This window comes from Pteropus vampyrus, unplaced genomic scaffold, assembly GCF_000151845.1.
Source record: "Pteropus vampyrus isolate Shadow unplaced genomic scaffold, Pvam_2.0 Scaffold88, whole genome shotgun sequence".
NCBI lineage: Eukaryota > Metazoa > Chordata > Mammalia > Chiroptera > Pteropodidae > Pteropus > Pteropus vampyrus.
The window spans coordinates 3,559,223-3,579,734 of NW_011888869.1; the positions used below are offsets into that span (position 1 = coordinate 3,559,223).

A 20,512-nucleotide genomic window follows, 5' to 3' on the forward strand; every position below is an offset into this window, starting at 1 on the left:
AATTTAGATAAACCTGTTAGATTGGGAAGAGAAGGTTTCAGATATCATTATCATTTTTTTAAGTTTAAGATAGACATGAATGTTGGTCTTTCCTTTTTTATAATGAGACTTCATCCTTTTGACATGTTAAACGGGAAACTGCAAGTTGATGTGATTAGTGTTATACTATGCCAGTTCCAACTGCCAGTTAGATTTCATGTTCCAAATAAAACAGGTCTAACCAGATCCACTATTCAGGCCTTGCAGCTAAAAGGAGGAGTTTCCATTTTAAATAAACCTCTGGGACTGTCCTTGTAAAGAACTAGCGAAAGTAGTTACAGTCACCAAAATTAATGTTCAGCCTGGAAAACTGCGGATCCAACTAAAGATTGCATGTAGGGGGGTGGGGAAATAAGAGGGAAGAGTTTGTTTTAAACTAATGAAGCCATGCAAATTTTAAGTCAGAGAGGTGCCTCCTTTACATTTTCAAAGTGATATTAAAATATTTTCATGATTCTGGGACTTCATTTTAAATGATCCTAAGAAGTTTAAGAAAGCACCTTCCTACTACTAAAATGAAATAGGGTTATTGGTTAATGTGCAAGAGTAACTTTAGAGCATAGACTATACATACAAACTTAACAAATAATATAGAAATTGTCTTCAAGAAAGATAGAAGAATCTCTACAGATTTTTGGTAAAATCAGAAATGTACCCCGGAGTTAACATGTACCCATTACATAAGGATTCTAAGGCGAAATATGAGATTAAGCTAATTTTTCAGATTAGCATTTTAGTTGAATATGGAATGTGCGCTCATGAAAGGAAAGACTCATGAGTAAAACACTTCTGTACCGATACCAAGCTTTAAAATTTTTTCTTTCTTCCAAATTAAATATGACTAAGAAAAAGTTGTACGTTTTCTTTTTTATAAATGTTGTCTAAGTTTTCCTGTTTTTTATGATTGCCCACTTCTCAATTAAGCAGTTGATGTTTGAATGGAGTATGTATAGTATATTCAGGTTAGAAAAGTCTCAATTACATGTTCAAACTCTTGAATAATCTATTATGCAATTATTTTATGTAATTACAGTAGAGGAAATTGAAGCAAATACCTTTATCAATCTTATCCATTCATTCTTCTTTTATTAACATACTCTTTCCTACCAGGATTATTTCCTATTATGTATATGGCTAGAACAGAATAAAAATATAAGAAAAGACATTATGACAAGTGATGGAGGAGAAGAGACAATGAGAAAATGAATGGGAAAGAAGAGCTGGGTGTGGAGGCAGAGTGATCTTCTAAGTATTTACGTGCTCTCTATGATTTCTATAATTGTAGAGTAGTTGGTATTATAACTCACATTTTACAGATTAGGAAACAATACAGGGACAATTTTACTGATTTAAGGTAATCTAAATTTGATTATCACAGCTTCAGAAAGGTGAATTGATATTTTTTATGACTAAAAACTCTGGATAGATATGAGATTTTAATTATGTTTGTAGCAGTCTTTGAACAAAAACATGAAAATCCTGATTTAAGTTATATATAATATTATAAAGACTCGCTCTAAAAAAAGTAATATGTAAAGTAACAAAATCAAGAAAAATTGTACATGCAGAGAGTGGTAAAAATCTATTCTAAGCACTTTAATTTCCTTTCCTGGATTTTAATTTTCAATGTAATACAATTTAAAAAACATAATTGCCTTAATATAACTAAAAATTTCACTGTTCTAATATTTTCTATACCATTAGAACTGTCCTCAAAATACCAGTGGGACAACAGACAAAATTAAGAGAGCTATATATGCTTCTAATTAAGTAACTTTGTAACCTTTAAATAGGTAGACCACATAATTTATGGTCCAAACTGGAACACTCTTGAAATTAAAAAGAAGCTCTAATAAAAATTATCCCAACATATCAGATATAAACTGAGATTTTTCTGAACAAGATGGGATGTATGGTCAGTGAGTATTATGTGCTGAATTGTGTCCCCCAAAATGCCTATTTTGAAGTCCTGACTTCAGGTAGTTCAGAATGTGACGATTTTTGGAGACAGAATCTTTAAAGAGGGAATTAAGTTAAAAAGAGGTCACTAGGGTGGGCCCTAATCCAGTATGACTGGTGTCCTTATAAGAAGAGATTAAGACACAGATAATATAGACACAAAGGGACAACAAGGTGGCTGTCTGCAAACCAAGGAGAGAGGTCTCAAGAGAAACCATATCTGCCAACATCTTGATCTCAAACTTCTAAGCCTCCAGAATTGAGAGAAAATAAAATTGTTATATAAACCACCCAATATGTGTAATTTGTTATGGAAGCCTTAGCCAACTAATGCAGCATGTCTGCCAGATAGGTACTTCGCTGCTTTCTTGATATTTCAAAAGCTATAAAATAGTTGATCTCAAACTTTAGGGGACAAAACAATCACTGGGAATGCAATTAAAATGCAGATTTCTGGGGCTCACCTCAGACCTACTGAATCAGAACATCTGATTATTACAGAATCATCCGAAGTTAAGGCCAAGGAATCTAATGACTAATTTCAGGCAGTCAAGAGCCATATACACTTTCTTATTTTTTATTTTTATTTTATTTATTTATTTTTAAATTTTTTTTGCACCTACAGTACCTGGTCTTTCCTAGGTGGTCTCCCATCCAAGTACTAACCAGGCCCGATCCTGCTTAGCTTCCAAGATCAGATGGGATCGGGCTTGTTCAGGGTGGCATGGCCATAGACCTAACACCTTGTCAGGTCACATAAAGCTGTACAGATCTCGATACTTAAAATTATGGTTCAGAACTTATAAAACTAGACTACTAGGCACAATTCGCAACATCACTACTTCCTTGCTATATGTATTTTAACTAGATACTTAAATTCTCTGACTCTTTCATCTATAAAATGGAGATAATAATAATGCTTGCCTCATAGATTACAAAGGTTAAATAATTATATGCAAAGAACTTAAAGTAGTGTCTGTACAGAGAAAAAAATAAGTGAGCATTATTACTAATTATCTGTAGTTATATGTATATTAAAATTATTAAATGCATCCTTTTCTGCTGCAATAATTTTGATGTTGAAATAATCAGATTGATTTAACAGTCTTTCTTCAGGAAAGATCTTCCAGTTCATCTTTACCAACCAGATTTATTTTCTATTCCTTGCTGCTCAAAATTTATGTCCTTTCTTGTACCTTCTAATGCTACTCAGATTTATGTCTATATCTCAATGATAACACAGCTAAATATATTTGAGCAAACTTTATTATAGCATTGTAGACTATAAGAGCAAAGAGTTTTGGAGCTGTAATAAATGGTAGAAATAGTCATCTACTCTTCAGGATAAGTGATTTGCTCAAGGTCACATGTATTTTTTTACAGAGCGAGAACTAGATCCCAGGTGTCCTGATTTCTAATGCACTGTCTTTATTTTTAGCATGATCATAGAATTTATAGTTCAGATAGAATATTTTAAAGAGTGAAAGAGGGCTGTATTAAAAACACATTGAAAAAGTAGACATAAACTAGGGCAATATGAGTAAAACCATTTATTTCAATAGACTGAATGTCTGTGTTCCCCCAAAATTCATATGTTGAAATTCTAACCCCTAATGTTATGGTCTTAAAAGATGAAGTCTTCGAGAAGTGATTCCGCATGAGGATGGAGCCCTCATGGATGGGATTGGTATCCTTAAAAAAAAAAAAAAAGACACAGGAGATCTTGTTTCCTCTCTCTCTGTTCTTTGCCACATGGAGAACACACAGCAAGAAGACAGCCAGCTGTGAGCCAGGAAGAGGACTCTCACCAGAACCTGACCACACTGGCAGCCTGACCTCAGACTTCCAGCCTCCAGAGCTGGGAGAAATAAATTTCTGTTGTTTATAAGCCACGCAGTCTATGTTAACTTGTTAAAGCAGCCTGATCTAAGACAATTATGGTATATCAGCCATGGCCTAATAGATAAAATACAAATGACATTAGATATTTTAATATGAAAAATTTTACACGGAGAATTTGTTAAACAGGGTTAGAGAATTAGAAAGCAAAAAGGGAACACTAGTTAGACAATAACTGCAGGAATCAACCAGCATTTCCAGGACTGGGGAAATAAAAGGAAGAGATTAAGGTGGTTTTTTTTTTTGATATTTACAAATTCAGAGAAGGGACACCAGAGACCTGAGATTCAAACTCTTTTGAGAAAAGGTACCAACTGGCTGCTAATGATATCTTAGAAACTCAAAGGAGGGTTCCAGCAGAGTTGAGACTCAGACTTTGAGGATGTCATGAGGTCCAGGTGATGATGCCACCTCAAGAGTTTGAAGCAAGGAATTATGGCTCAGATCTTTGAGAATGATGTGATGTCTTGTGTGACAGTTAATTTCATATGTAAACTTGACTGGGCCATGGTACACAAGTATTTTGTCAAACATTATCTGGATGTTTCTGGGAAATATTTGTCTATCCTGTGCCTGTTCCACCATCATATTTTGAAAGCACATAACTTGTCTGGTTTCACAAGTTCACAGCTGGAGAGGCATTTGCCTCAGGATAAATCATACCTTGACTCTCACCCACATCTCATTTAGATGATATTTAAATAAGGCTTTGGCCTTTAGATTTTAGAGTTGATGCTGAAATGAATTAAGACTCTGGGGCTGTTGGGATGTAATAAATGTATTTGCATATAATAAAGACATGCATTTTGGAGAGCCAGGGAAAGCTATGGGATGAACTGTATCCCCGCCTTCCAAATCCAATTCTATCTGCTGACAGTCTTTAAGAAGTAATTAAGGTTCAATGAGGTCACTAGGTTGAAGCCCTAATCCAATAGGAATGGCAGTCTTATAAGAAAAGGAACAGAAAACTCTAGCGCACACACTCTCACTCTCCCTCTCTCCCTCCCCCTGTGTGTGTGTGTGTGTATGTGTGTGTGTGTGTTATGTGAGCACACAAAGAGAAGTTGGTCATCTGAAAGCCAGGAAAAGAGCTCTCGCCAGAAAATGAATCAGTCAGAACTTTGATCTTATACTTCCTGCCTCCAGAAAATAAATTTCTTTTATTTAAACCACCAAGTCTATTTTCGCTCTCTTTTGTGTTTGTGTGCTTGTTATAGCATCCAAACTGACTAAAACAGTGTTTCTGGGTTGATATTAACATTTAAATTGGTGGACTTTTAGTAAAGGATATTACCCTCCACAGGATGGTGGGCCTCATCCAATCAGTTGAAGGCCTTAACAGAACAAAGACTAATCTCCCCTGAGAAGAAGGAATTTTTCCTTCTCAAATTGAAATTCTTCTCTGAGTCTCCAGATGGTCATCCTATCCCATCAGATTTGGGACTTGCCAAGTCTCTACAATACACAAAGCAATTCCTTAAAATAAACCTCTTTCTGTATATATTCATATCCTATTGATTCTGTTTCTCTGGAGAATCCTTATTAATACATCTGGCTAATGTCAATACCTCAGGAACTCAGAAAGGGGCACTAGTAACTCAGTCCCAGATCATTATTAGAGGCTAATAATGTCATTTCAGCTAGGAGGACGGGCATCGTGTAACTGGGGCTGTGACACCTGGAGAGCTCCTGGTATCTCTGAGGGGTACATTAAGTTTGGTTCTAGAAATGACTACAGAAGCCTGAGATGTAAACCAATTGCTGCTGATTGAGTGAAACACCTACAGGAACGAGATTCTTCTTCCTGCCTTTCCATCTTTCTCCAATGTCCCTGAATGAATGGACTCAGAGAGGATTTCAGAATTTCAGCTTTAGCATCTCTAAGCACAGCACATAAGAGTGGGTTTGGAGCACAATCCATCGTCAGTCGAAACAATATCACTTTTATGTATTCGTGTATCTAGTTGCAAATATATTTTATATAAACGAAAAAATATATAACTTTCACCTTCTCCTTCAAAAGGTAAATAAAAAATCCAAACCATCATATATCAATCTTTAGTGACAGTAGTTTATACCTCTCTAGTGATATCATTACTCCCTTTACTCCCCGATCTCAGTCACAGTCTCACCTGAAAATTCTGTAACCTAAAGACTAAATTTCTAAGTAAATCAATATTACATATTAAAGATTAATATATAATTATACAATTAATATACAATTAATAATACAATATTGAAAATAATAAAGGAAATAAGGGGAAGAATAGTGAATAGATGCATACAGATACGCATATGTATGTGTGTATATGGATATATACACACATGCATATATTGACATACTCAAATATATAATAAAGATATGCATATTGATGAAGTCCTCATTTTGTAACTGGTCACAAAACTGTAACTGGTTTTTGTAACTTTCCTATTCTATTATCAATTCCATTCGCCCTTTGTCATTGGCAGCAAAAGGGGTAAATTTTCATTCTTAAAAAAAAAATCTGAATCCTCAGTGGTCCTATATATAAATATTGTCGGGCTTGCTATAATTTCGAACCAACTTTTGCCATTGGGCTTGGAGGCACCATAGATAATCTTCTGGGCTCACAGACATATTCCTCCAGCTTCCATTATCAGTAGTGACCCAATTTCTTCTTTACATTTAAAATCAATCATGCTAGCCAGTGCAATAATCTATTTGTTGGTTCGAAGGCAGGAGGCGTGCAAAATGGCCAGGTGGCAGCCTCGATTTCTAATTCAATGAAACTATTTACCTAAGTACCTCAGTTTTCTCATTTGTGAAAAGGAGATAATAATTGTACCTATGTCAGAGAGCCATTGTGGTGATTCGATATACGTAAAGCACTGAAAACAATTCTTGGCATGTAGTAAATGCTATAAGAGTGCTTTTAAATTACAATTGAAATTTATGAGTTGATTATTAAAAGTGTTAATTTACACTCAAAAATACTTCATATAAACAAAGTAAAATCTGTCTACTTTTCTCACACGTTTCTTAAGCCAGAACTTTCTTTTGTGTTTACTTTTTGGTCAAATCCAAGTATACAACACATGAAATGTAGTGTAAAAAGTGGTTAAACTAGAAATGTTTTCTCAATAAAAACTGTTGTATTTGGTGTCATAAACAATAAAACAGCATGGTAAAATATTTATTTTCAATTGCTTTGTATTATATAGTTCATAAGTCACAGTCTGATTTTGTAAAATATCTGTGAAGCTGTAATGTTCCACATCATCATTGTCCTGGAAAATTGGTCAAATCCACCACAGCCAATTGGAAGTCATTCTCAAAGCACAGTCACATAAAGCAGTGAAGCAAGGCAATTAGTCATGGGTTTCAACAACTCCTTTCATATCTGGGAGTTCTTCTAGAAACACGCCTTTCTGGATAAGACAGTGTTTCTCTGTCTTATTGTAAATTCTCTTAAGTGGTGCATCAAGATGATAAGGTAACTGTCCTATCTATAAGCCTCTTGAGCAGCTTCCTGACTTTGTGCTACATACGTTCACAAGCTAGTGCTCCTGAGAACCTGAGCTAATGGAATAAGTGAATTATTATCTAGGCAGACAGGGTCATAAAAGTTCACGTGCCTGACAAGTAATTGTACAGTGATGGTGGAATATACCGTGATGGGAAAATTGAAGGGAAACTCATCTTCACCAACAGTCTTGCTAGCAAGACATTTTTTCTCCTCTATTTTTCCCTCTCCATAGAAACTAATAGAGAAGAACTCATTACCTCCCCAGATCGATTTTGGATATTTTTGTTTAATTGAAAATTCTTCCATATAATGAATGAATATCACTTCCTCTCAGATTAGCTTTCTCCTTGTTTTCATTCATTAATTCCTTTGGATTCTATACCACCCAACATTACTCCCTTTGCAGTATTTATTTGGTGGAGAGCTGTCATTTAAAAAAAAAGAACAAAATTCCTTCAGCATCTTTTTCTCAGATATCAACTCATAGTGCAGCAGCAGCAGCAGCAGCAGCATTATCAGCCTGGGTACCATCTACAGAAGGCTACTTTGTAAGCAACCCAAACCAACACGAGTTAACTAAGAGGAAACAAATAAGGAATTTACTGGAACTATTATATAGTTCACAGAATCAAAGTAAAGTTTCAATACTTAGATCTCAAGCAGAGCAAGAGCCAGGAAAGCACTGAGGCTTGAGAGAAATCTCTTCCGGCAGCTATCACCATGATGAATCAGCCTCAACCATTTTTTTCTTATCCCTGTCACTCTTCTCCAAATTCAAATTGTAGGGAAAATTCATTTAGCTGGTTGCGTGAGGCTTAGGTATCTACCTCTAGGCCAGTAGACAGCACAGCACTTGACAACAGAGGTGGGAGAGTAGTAGTTTTTCAAAGGAAAATCAATGTTCTGTTCATGAGAAGAAAGGGAGTTGAATTCTAGACAAGCAACACTGACGGAGTCCCACGAAAGGATGCGCTGGCATTTGTATTCACTTCATACAATAACTTGTTAACGATATAGTGTAAAAACCCCAGATTTAAACATTTTTTTGTGTTACTCTTTTTCATGTACTTAGAATAAGAAGATGATGCCCTTCGTAGCTATGGTGGCCAGAATAACATGCCCCTACGGATGTCCATGTGCAAATCCCTGAAACTTATGAATATGTTACCTTATACAGCAAAGGGGATTCTGAAGATATAATTAAATTAAGGATCTTGAGATAGGGAGATGATCTTGGATTATCCATGTGGACCAACTATAATCACATAGTCCTGAGAAGAGGGAGGCAGGAGGGTCAGAGTCAGAGAAGGAGATATGACAACAGAAGTGGAGATCAGAGTGATATGTGACCATAAGCCAAAGAATGCATGCAGCTTCTAGAAACTAGAAAAGGCAAAGAAATAGATTTTCATTTTGAAAGAACATAGCCTTGTAGACCAATTTTAGGTGTCTGACATCCAGAACCATTAAGTAGTAAATTTGTGGTATAAGTCACTAAAGCTGTAGTAATTTTTTATTGTAGAAACAGGACACTAGCAGAGTAGCTACATTGTCTACCGGCCACTTGCCTTTACGGTAACTTAGTTTCCTTTGTGTCCGCTGAGTTACCTTTAGTTCTCAGGTGTTTATCTTATTTTTTCTATTAATACCTAGGGATAAAAACTGCTTTGTTGTTATTATAGCTTCTTAGGGAAAAAAAGAAACATATAATTTAACTGCTTTTATTTCTATGAACTACTATCAAAATTCTGAAGGTATATAGTAATATTCCACAGGCAGACTACTCTGCTTTCATCCCCAGCCATTACAAATCCCTTTGATTACATGTTCTGCCTTCTCACTATTCTACCTCGTTTTTTCACCACACTGTGTCTTCTACTATAGCACATTACAAATCTACATAAAGTATCAAACCAAAATCTAGCTATAAAATTAAAGGGATAATACACACAACAGCATTTTAAACTAAATAACCAATGTCTTAAAATGGCATCACATGGTGCATTTTATGTTTTAATGGTTTATTAACAACATTAATGTCAAATCAGATGTAATTGTTAGCTATATTTCTTTTCATACTAAGAAAAATTTCTTAGAAGTTAAACTACTTGTAGCTGTCCTAATATTGTATAGAGAGGACGTTTCATTAGAAAGTTTCATTAGAAAGTTTCCTAAGAATTTGCTACATGGCTAGTATTTTAGAGGGCTTTGTGGAGCAAAACTTTTAATTTTTCTATCTACATGAAATTTACAATCAAATTAGGGAAATAACACAAGTTAGTGAAAAAATAGTATATGATTAATTGGCAGGTATGTCAATCAAAAGGATATGCATAAAGATAATTAAAGTGATCGAGGAGAGCTCGTTTCTCAGGAAAGGTTTCAGGCAGACAGGATATAAGCTGGACTTAAAATTATGTACGGAGTGCAGTTAAGTGTAAAAGAAGAAAAAAGACATTCTAAGTAGGACAACCAACAAGAAAAAGACACAGAAGAAAGCCTAAGCACAGCACTGTAATGACTGTGTAATAGGGAGGAATAGTGGAAAATAAGAATAAACGAGAAGTCCATTAACGGAGCAGTCAGCAGCAGCTTGGCAGTACCGTGGAAACTTGAGCAAGTAAGCGCAGTGATAAAAGCATTTAAAAAGCAGTGGTTAGCATAATGGACTGAAGAATGTGAAAGCCAAAGATCAGACACACTAAGCCCAGAGGAGTGTCAATGGACAGCAAGATTTTAATCCTGGAGCCACTTGACCTGCTTACAGGCTCTATAAAATATATGAAGTTCCTGTATCCATGTTATGATATCTAACTATTACAAATACTTATTCAGGGTGATAAAATATGATTTATAGGGTTATTTCTGTCATAGGAGTGTATACGTTTATTAAAAGTACATTTCCAGTAACCGATCTAAAGAAATCTATTTCTCCTTGACGTTAGAAGGAATCTCACCTTGACGTCAGCTCCACAGAACACTGTCAGGGGAAGCAATGAGCCAAATGACTTTTAATAATTTAGAGACTACTCGGTTATTGCAAAAGCATAAGATGTCATGGTCCTGGACAGAGGCAAGTCGTGTAGACAGAAGAGATTAGCTATCAAAAAAATGAAAGCACATGAAAATATGACTTCACTCACTTTAATGGTAGTATGAAAAATGAGTTGAATTTCAACTGAAAATTAGATAAAAAGAAGAAAATTTATCTTAACAGAGGCAAAGAAAAGAGATAAGGATTATTATTTCTGGAAATAGCTGTATTTGCACTTGTCCTTAACCATATTTGTAATTTTGTCTTTAAAAACATTACTAATTCCAATTCTTCCTCTGCTGTCTTTAAATTAATCCTTTTTCTGAGCTCTCACCTATGAAGCAGATTGCTATGTAGATGTGAAGAACCATCAACGTCGTGTCAGACTGTGGTATATTTAGGGATAGGAGAGTTTGAAAAATATGCCTATTGAAGTGAAAAGGATACTTCTTTGTGGAGAACACACAGGCTGAAGCTAAAACCAGAGCTAATACCAAAAAGAAAAGTCCTGGCAAATAGAAAACCTATGTTACTGACTGCGAGGGAGTCCTGAAATAAAGGCTCCAAAGGAGCAAGGACCGAAATCTGGGAACTAAAGAGAGAGCAAGGGGAAAAGAAGATCCAGCAGAAATAGGACCAAGATAGTGGTCAAAAGCAAGTACTGCAGTTCACAGCTTGCTTTCTGGGTTCTGCGTGGGTAGGTTGTATGGTAAGTTAATCGAGTTTAAAGACCTAGAGATCACTTAGATCATCCTAAAGTACCATTCAAGAAAAAAGAGTTGGATACATGGCTGTAGCTTCCTAAATGGATGCTATTTCAACAGGCTATAGCTAATGGTAACTTAGAACATCTTCATAAGCAAGGAATCACCAGGTTACTAATATGCTGCCTATTGTGAATTATATAAGTCAACACTTTCATAAAATATTTCCTACTGTGTTTCCTCATTTTCCATTTCATCATATAAATTTAACATTTATATAGGACAGGACAATTTCTTAAGTCCTGGAAAATAGTCATTAATAGCAAAAAAGATTCTATTGCTCTCTTTGCTCCTTAAGATTCCATGAAAATTGCTTACTTTTCTCTACCTAAACATTAAGACATGAGAAATACATATTTGAGTTCAATCTTCCAAACACAAAGTCATATTTCCAATTTCTCAAATCAAAGCTGTACAGTGTTTAATATTGCAGATTTCATTTGTGAGAGATTCTTTCACACATTCTTTTATTCCTTATTTATCCTATATAATGATGTGCACTATGGAAAATGCCAACACAAAGACAGGTGAAATCTCTCTTAGGGTATAACTTTCTCATATTTTTCTAATATTTACTGTAAACTCTAGTGAAAACGTTCTGTACTAACTTCATTGTTTTACCTCAGCTCTTTTGACTATGAGGGATTCCTGAACAAAGGACAATTAAAGTGCCTAAAAATTAAGCACATATTAAAATAAGATTCAGCTATTAAGAGGGAAATGTGGATGTTTCTCAACATGCTCACCACGCAACGAAAAAAACAGATTCTGCATAATGTGTATAGTTGTATTCATGAAGCATTCAGCTCTCCACTTATATAGTATTAATTATCTAGCTCAAATACTGTGAACAGATATAATTTGCATCTCATCTAAATAGCTATCTGGCTATAGTCTGCTTTGAGAAAGTACAAAAGGCAATAGCATATGAAAGATAATCTCTATCATCTACCGCCTTTGCCTTTTTTTACAGCACACTGACAAGTACTATTGGTGAAAACTGGAGGCTCCTGCTGCAATTTTTCTTAGGGACACAGAATTGCCAGTTGAAGAGCCATGAGTTTACCTTTTTTGAAAATTTGGACCAAGAACAGAGACAGATAAGTGAAAAGAAGAATGCAAATCGATCATTTTCATCAGGCCATAAAGCTTAAATATACAAAGGGGAAAAGGAAGATAAATGAAGAGGAGTGAAATGAAAGACAAGATCATGTCCACTGGGAATTTAAAAGAGGTCTTTCCTCTGCCTATTTTTCAGCCTCCTTCAATAATCTCCTTAGCTTTGCACCCACTTGTTAGGATTCCACCTCAAGGTTCCAAACATTACATTCTATGTGACATTCACCCTCATTTTTCTCTTAAAATAATTCATTTGATTATAGAGCATGCATTCCTATTGAGTGGGTCATTGTGGCCAGTGTGGTATAGTGCAAGAATTGCAGTCAGACTTGGATTGATTCTGCCATTGACTTGCTGTAGAACACTGAAAAGTTATTTAAGCCTCAGTTTTTCTCATATGTAAAATAGCAATGATGTTACCTATTTCATCAGGGTATGATGAAGTTTAAACAAAATGAAAACATAAAATACTGAACACAGTGTTTAGTACAGTAGATTCACAATGATTTTTAGTTCTCATCTCTTTCTCTTTCAGTGTCTGGTTTTCTTCTCAAATAAATAAAAACAATGCCAATCTTATAGTTTAGATACCAGGAACTCATGAGTTTCCTATTAAATCTATAGTCTATAGTGAAACCATCATCAATACACATTCATGTACTCAATGTCTTATGTCAAAAGTCAGCCAACTATAGCCTGCAGGCCAAATTCAACCCTCTGGCTTTTTTGGATAGCCCACAAGCTATAGAATGTCTTTTACATTTTGAAGTGGTTTTAAAAAATCAAAAGAAATAAAATTATATGAAACCGAAATTTCAGTGCTCATGAATAAAGTTTTGTTGGAACATGTTCACGTCTACTTATGTATTGTCTGTGGCTACTTTTACACTAACAATGGCAAAACTGAATAGTTAAGACAGACTGTATGGAACACAAAACCTAAAATATATACTATCTATCTGGTCCTTTAGAGAAAAAGTTTGCTAACCCCTGTCTCAGATTAATAACAACAGAGAAATGAATCAAAATTATTCATCAGCAAGCTAGTGTCCCAGACTTTGATGCTAATTTCTTAAAGGCAAAATTCATTGTAGCTCTAACAACAGTTTGCATATATAAGCCCTAAATATACACTTTTAAATATATTAAGAAATAGATCAAGGACATAGGTCCTGTGAAAGGTACATCATTACTAACTTTCATTTATTAAAATTTCACTTAAAAGACAGTAGGCAACTATAATTCTTACAGAAATCATATAGAATATTAAGATATAATTACATTCCTAAGAAATTCATAATTTAAAAAAAGTCATGCTTAACTTTAACATAAATCCAAATATTTAAATAGTAGGTTAAAAAATTTAGCAAAGTTCCATATCTAAAACTTGCTTACAGGATTGATATAATTTCATTTAGTTACTAAAGATACATAATCAGAAGGAGTGAAATATAAAGAAGTGATATTTAGAGATGCTTAAAAACAATCTTCCCATTTGTCCCTTGCATGATCTTAGGTAAAACTAAAATGCATATTTAAAAAGACTGACAATTCATTGCACTGTTCTTTCTTTCCTAGAATTTTAGCATGAACATTGTCTTGACCAGTTTTCTTCTTTTAAAGATAAACTATAGTCTTTATTTTATTATGACTATCGCATACTTTATAAAAATTTAAAAATCTAATAAACATCTCAAATTAGTGCTTTTAAAACTTGAATGTGAACATGAATCACAGGGCTGTTCCAAATGCAGGTACTGAGTCAGTAGCTTCCTGATTATCCTGATCACTCATTGAGTAGCAAGGTCTAAATAAAACTGGCTTCTAACAGAGAAAAAAAAACATCATGGCCTGGCTTAAAAGTTTATAATCTTATCCCTTGTACCTTGTATAAATTCATAATAAAATTCCTTCCTTTGGTATTTGCTTTGGAGATTACACCAAAACCATTAGACCCTCTGGGAATTTAAATTGTTAATCCTTTTACAAAGTAACATCTTCTTCCATAATCAGAAAACCAATTGCAGATTTTAGCAATATTCTTCGTATTCCTCTACGATCCTCAGTTCTGTACATATCTATTATGGGTTTTTTTTAGTGAGATGTAATTGACATATGACATTATGTTAGTTTCAGATGCACAACATGATTCAATATTTGCGCATATTGCAAAATGACCATCATAATAAGTCTAGTTAATATTTACCACCACACATAAATTTATTTTCTTGAGATGAGAATTTTTAAGATCTACTCTCTTAGCAACTTTCAAATATACAATACAGTATTATTAACTATAACCACCATGATGTACATTACATCCCCAGGGCTTATTTATTTTATAACTGGAACTTTTTACCCTTTGACTATGTTTACCCATTTTGCCCACTTCCCACAGCCCACCTCTGGCAACCATCAGTCTGTTCTCTGTATCTATGAATTAATTTTTTCTATATTCCACATATAAGGTCACATATACACTATTTATCTTTCTCTGTCCAACTTATTTCACTTAGTATAATGTCCTAAAGATCCATCTGTGCTGTAGTAAATGAAGATTTCTTTCTTTTTTATAGCTAAATAATATTCCATTGTGTATATACACATACACACAATGGACACTTAGGTTACTTCCATGTCTTGGCTATTTTGCAAATAGCACTGCAGTGAACACAGGAGTGCATATATCTTTTTGAATTAGTGTTTTCATTTCCTTCCAATAAATACCCAGAAGTGGAATTACTAGGTCATTTGGTAGTTCTATTTTTAAGTTTTTGAAGAACCCCCATACTATTTTCCATAGTGGATTTCCACATTCTTGCCAACAGTTGTTGTCTACTGTCTTTTTGACAGTAGCTTTTCTAACAGGGGTGAGGCGATATCTCATTGCGATTTTGATTTGCATTTTCCTGATTAGTGATGTGAGCATCTTTTCATGTACTTATTTGCCATCTGTATTATTATTATTGTTATTTCATTTATTTTATTTTTTTGGAAAATGTCTACTCAGATCTTCTGCTCATTTTTAAATCGAATTGTTTTTTGGTTTTTTTTTTGTTTTTTTTTTCCTGAGTTGTATGAGTTCAGTAGATTTAGAAATGTTTTTCTCTCATTCGGTAGGCTACCTTTTCATTTTGCTGATGATTTCTTTTGCTGTGCAGAAGCTTTTCAGTTTGATGTAGTCTCACTTGGTTATTTTTGCTTCTGTCGCCTTTCTTTGGCGTCCCGTATATTTCGTATTTGTAGGAAATATGGAATATTTGGACAATGGACATAAAATGCAGGTATGTTTTTTATTGGTTATTACTAAAATATATTTATGAAGAGAGATGACTTTAAAAGTGTTTATGAATGAGAGAGCCTCAGTCCTAAAGTCTTTCCTAACAGTGTTTTGAATAAAAATACAGTAGACAGTAATGATCTAATCATTCTCCCCAGAATGATCTAATGATTTTATAACAATCTCTGTCACACGATACAGGGAAAAGTTGTACAGGCACTGCTTTTAAAAACAATTCAGTGGCTCTCGTTATGCATGAAATGAAGTCCACACTTTTAGCAGTCCTTCTAAAGTCCTTCAGGATCTGACTCTCCCTGGCCATTATATTCTTTTATCACTCATTCAATCACTCCATATGCCAGCCTTGTTGGTAATTGGGCTGTGCTTCTTACCTCTGTGCCTTTGCACATGCTGTTCCCTCTCTCAAACACCCCTATTCACTAAAGATGCATATGCTCTCTACTGAACATTGATAGTTCTACGGAGGACTCACATATGTGACATTGCTATTTCTTACACATGAAATGAGCACTAATATTTTCGTTTAAATGTTTAAAGTCAAATATGTTTCTACGACTGTTAATATGTAGACTGGCTGAGTACCACTAACTTTGTAATCACTACTTCACTTAAATAAGTGAAAAAAAAAAAAAAAAGATCATTATATGGTATGACATCACTTTGCCATGCACTTAAAACTTGTCTTGTGCTACCCTTCCCCACAACTGTTCTTTTCTTCTATCACAGTCAACGATTCTATATGGAGCAGCATTATATGATCAAAGGGACATGCAACTGGTATAATCGAGAGACCTGAGTATTTATTATCCCTTCTTAGCAAATGCCTATGCCATTCTCTTATCTAAAATGTTATGTAACTTCTTTTTGACTCCTTTTCTCTAATGTTACAAAAATAAGATTAAAAATACTTTCTCTGATATAGTGAGGCTACAGGCACTAATGCACTGAGGATAACCACTAATTTTCATTAGCATCCTTGGAAGTCCATGATGAAAGGCTATAACTAGTAGAACATATTATCATTTTTTCAGAAGAGAAAACTCATTGTTTCACTATGCTCTACTGATTTTAATTTGTTCCATTCATTTTACTGTTATAACCCAGTTTTCTGGGGGCAAAGTAGAAATTTTTAACATTTCTTTTCACTTTGAAATTAAGAAACACTTATCTGTTAAAATGTTTAAAATGCAACACACACTAACCTGCAAAATAGAGCATTTTAAAAGTTAACACTAAATATAACTTGTTAGTATCTGTTAAATTTTATTTCTAAAAAAGTTTTTCTAATATTTCTACCCCAAAATGCCAATCTCTTAGGCTTTGAGTTTTCAATTGGAAGAGACTGTAATTTAAAAAACTAATATACTCATCCCTTGTCCAGGTGATCTTAGAAAAACTCAAGGTGCAAGTTGAAGTCATTTGGGACCAGTAATGCTTTACATTCAATTAAGGAGACAAAGGTTTTCATTCACCAACAGCTATTTCACATCTTCATTATGCCAGGACCCCGTGCTAAGTGCTAGCAAGCAATAAGATGAGTCAGGTGACAAGAGGGGTGTTGTAGCTGACTATATGGAGTGGTCCAGGAAGGCTTCAAGGTGGAAGTGGTTGGAGAAGAGACATAAAGCAATATGCCTTATGTGAGAATTCACAGGTTCGTATGCCCTAATTAACTGATGTAAAAAATGATGAAAAAATATGCTATGACTGTGACCTAAATTTGAACAGCAGATAGTTTATTATAAACATATTGTATACTATAACTATTGAGAAAAATATTCTGCTTAGGCATTCAAATCTCAGTGTAAAATAGAAACTGTCTAAGCCATAACATATAAACATTTCCATTCTCCTTAATTTAAATATTATAGTAATATAATAAGGAAAAGATGTTATTGGCATTCTAGTGAAGAATAGTTTTATAAAGATTTTAGTATAACTTCAAACTTTCTAAAAAATTTTTACTACTTTTCAGAGAATAAGCAATTTTAAAAGTAATTTTTAATTATTTATAGCTTAGAATTTCATTTTGCTTCTTTGGTAGAACTTTAATGACTTTCAAACAAGAATATGGCATCTGGCTTGATCTCATGAGATAAATACTCTGAGCAACAGAGCCTGTATATTAAAAAAATTCTTTAAAAATACATATTTATTTCCACTCAACAGGATTTCCTAGAGGGCATTGTATTTCTCCACAGAACTTTGTATTACAAAACATCTGGATTAGAATAGAACCATTATGCTTTTAAGATATAATGATTTTAATGGAATAAAAGTTCTAAAAAAAGAACAGTAAAATGAACTTATAAGGTATTGACTTTAAAAATAATTTTTAAAAAAATATTGACTTATATTCACAAATGCATTGGTTATATATTATCACTTTTTAAAAAGTTGTGATGTAGGCTGGGCCATTAGTATACTCTGATTATAGAGATTAAATTAAAGCAAAAATGGTTCATCAGTATTAAGTGACATATTTTTCTAGGAGGTTGCTAGTGGCTTTACAACCTTAAGAAAAATTTCTTTGGTTTTTCTTTATCAACAGCTCATACTGGTAACCAATTGAAAATAAAATACCATGGGAATAGAAAATTGACGATATTCATTTTAGGTATATTTTACTGTTCTCCCTGGTGAATTACAATTTGTTGAGGGAAGTTTCATGGAACATAGAAATGTGATGCTACATACAAGAACACTCCAGAAATCATCTAGGCCAAACCCAACATTTTCCAGAGATTATTAGTGACTAGTCTCCAAAAGATGGTCTTCTAATAAACATGCCTGCATGTATTCACACCTGTGTGTGTCCCCTCCCCCCACCCCCTTCCCCAAATCAGAATTTGATCTGTGATTGCTTTGACCCATAGAATGGGATGGAATTGATGCTGCGTCATTTTCAGGTCTTTCAGAGGACTTGGAGTTCCACTTCCTGTCTCAGAAGTCAGCTGTTATCAAAAGATGAGCACCTCTCTGAGACCATTACGCTGTAAGAAGCCAAGTCATCTGGAGAGGCTCTAGAGGATGAGACACTGAGTGCAGAGAGGAAGAGGCCAACACATGTGCATGAAGAAGACGCGCTCACCGACATCCAGTCCAGTGGAACTTTTGGAGAACTCTACACTAGCTATAGTTAAAGTTAAGACTGCTACCACAAAAGGGACTCCAAGCAAGAACCTCTCCGCCGAGCCCAGTAAACCCTCAAAAGTTTGAGAGATGATAGTAAGTTATTGTTTTAGGCCACTAAGTTTTCAGTGGTTTGTTACTCAGCAATAAATAAGCATAAGGCTTGTCTAGGAACCCAGAGCTAGAACAAGACAACCACCTCTGCCAAATTCTATTTCCTGGCCTTTTCCACAATCACCTGAACCTGGATTATTGCCACTTTCTCTAAATATCTACAGTATTTATTCCAAATAATCATCTGATATTAAGCAAATTCTGCTTTGTATTGTTAGCTGGCTATTTATGTCTTTTTTATCACTAATGAGAGCAGAAAAGAACTGCTTCTTTATCTAGCAGAAACAAATTACTTCTATATGTAGCAATTATTGAAAGAGCACAATGATGATGTTTTGAAAATTAAGTTTCATTACCTTTAACTTAGTAGGCAGTGAACTTGAATAATTATCTACAGACAGTTTGGGTTAGGTTATGACAGAGGTTCCACCTAGAAGGCTTGTGTAAACAAGATTGCTGGACTCCATTCCCCAGCGTTTCTGATTCAGAAGGTCTGAAAAATAGCCCAGTAATTTCATTTCTAACAAGTTCCCAGTGATGCTGATGCTACAAGTCCAGTACAACAGTGTGAGAAGGTCCGGGTTAAAACTCTCTTTTCCAGGACTGTTATTCTCCCCAAAAATATAAATCACGTAAAAATAAGTGTGCCTATGCTTTTCACTTTCTTGTCCTTAGATTCTCCTTTGTGATTCCCTTTTTCTATAACCTCTCAAAGAGCAGTTTTTTTGAGTTCATCTTTACCTTCCAAGAGACATTCAATGAAAGTTGCTCACAGCTCTGACTTCCTCCAAACATATAGAACATGACAGAATTTTCCATTGCCTCAGTCTTCTGATCCATAGATGCTGCATTAAATAATCGATTTTGAGCTCATCTTGGGTTGAGATTACGCTGGTATTATTCTTGTATCAGCAGTGCCTAACAACACAGTGCCTGACATATACAGTTGGTACCCAATTGGTTTTAGGTAAAATTAAGCAAAAAGTCAATGTAAAGTGTGAATTATTGACAGTTTTGCTATGGTGTTACATGGCAAAGATTCTATAGAAGTTTAAGAATTATGCCTGAGAACTGAAAAGGAATGAAATACTAATGTTAGATTTTCAAGTGGTTCAAAAAACAGGTGTCAGCAAATATTTATTAAGCACCAGTGTTAACTGGAACCAGGAAAAATGATGTCTAGATTACAATCATAGAATCCCATGTACTTACAGACTAGTGGAGGATATGTGGGAAGGATACGATTTTCTTTCAAACATGGAAGACATGTGAGAAGGATGAGATTTTCTTTCAGATGATGGAGACTGTAAGCACTCCATTCAAACGTGGAAAAGGTCTCTTGTTATCAGCTTAGTCCTTATAATTACCCTGTGTGGTAGGAACTATTATTTCCAACATCCCCACTTCACAGATTATAGGACACTGAGCCACAGAGAGTGTGTCAGTGGAACAGAACTTGGGCAGTCTGGTTCCAGAGTCTGGACTCCTTCTGAGTAGGCTGCATTCCTCACTTTAAAAGCAATGAGATAGTAAAGTTTTAAAATTCTAACTTTATTTTGATAAACACTCATTTATTTAAATGTATATTTCTATAAAGTGAGTTTTCTCCCACCTCGCTATAGAAGAGTGATATGGTCACATATAG

General features: G+C 34.6%; 1 protein-coding gene and 1 pseudogene across 23 annotated transcripts in view; both read right to left on the reverse strand.

The window, feature by feature from the left end:
- MARCH1 (membrane associated ring-CH-type finger 1) overlaps positions 1 to 20,512 on the reverse strand; it is a 612,422-nt gene that overhangs the window by 322,183 nt on the left and 269,727 nt on the right. The gene's annotated exons all lie outside the window — the stretch shown is intronic.
- On the reverse strand, positions 2,615 to 2,734 carry LOC111742201 (annotated as a pseudogene).